We start from the raw sequence: 480 nt of genomic DNA, 5'->3' as shown, positions 1-480 counted from the left end.
CACGCACAATTGCTGCGACTTATCGCTCCCCACCACTCGGTTTTCTGGGTGTACAACCAGCACACCTTCTCAGGCAGATGTTGACCATCCAGACCCCCGAGAAGTTTTAGTTAGCAAAGAAGCCTGCTCACAGTTTTATATATAATGTCTCTCTGGGGCTGCGATTGCCTGCTTCCGGCTCTGGCTGCCTGTCACCGGAGGGGGAAGGTCTGCAGCCGGCTCTCTCTGTTCAGTCCTTTGTTCCGTGGGCAGGCCTGGCAGTGTCTTAGGTTAGGGCTGTCTTTTCGTGTGGTAGATATCCCACAGTCTGGTTTGCTAGCCCAAAGTATTTCCCTCAGATAGCACTCAGGGTATTCAGGCCAGGTTCTTACTCTAAGCGATGCAGCCCGCGCCGCGCCTCTCTGCCCAGCCCCCGCTTGCTAATGGCGTGTGCAGGCGTCTGCGCTGCTTCTCCACTGGGGGAGTTACCGTAGGGCTCGC

Source organism: Bison bison, unplaced genomic scaffold (genome assembly GCF_000754665.1).
Source record: "Bison bison bison isolate TAMUID 2011002044 unplaced genomic scaffold, Bison_UMD1.0 scf7180017864168, whole genome shotgun sequence".
NCBI classification, from domain to species: domain Eukaryota; kingdom Metazoa; phylum Chordata; class Mammalia; order Artiodactyla; family Bovidae; genus Bison; species Bison bison.
The sequence above is the reverse complement of the archived record's forward strand: the minus strand, read 5'-3'. Positions refer to the sequence as shown.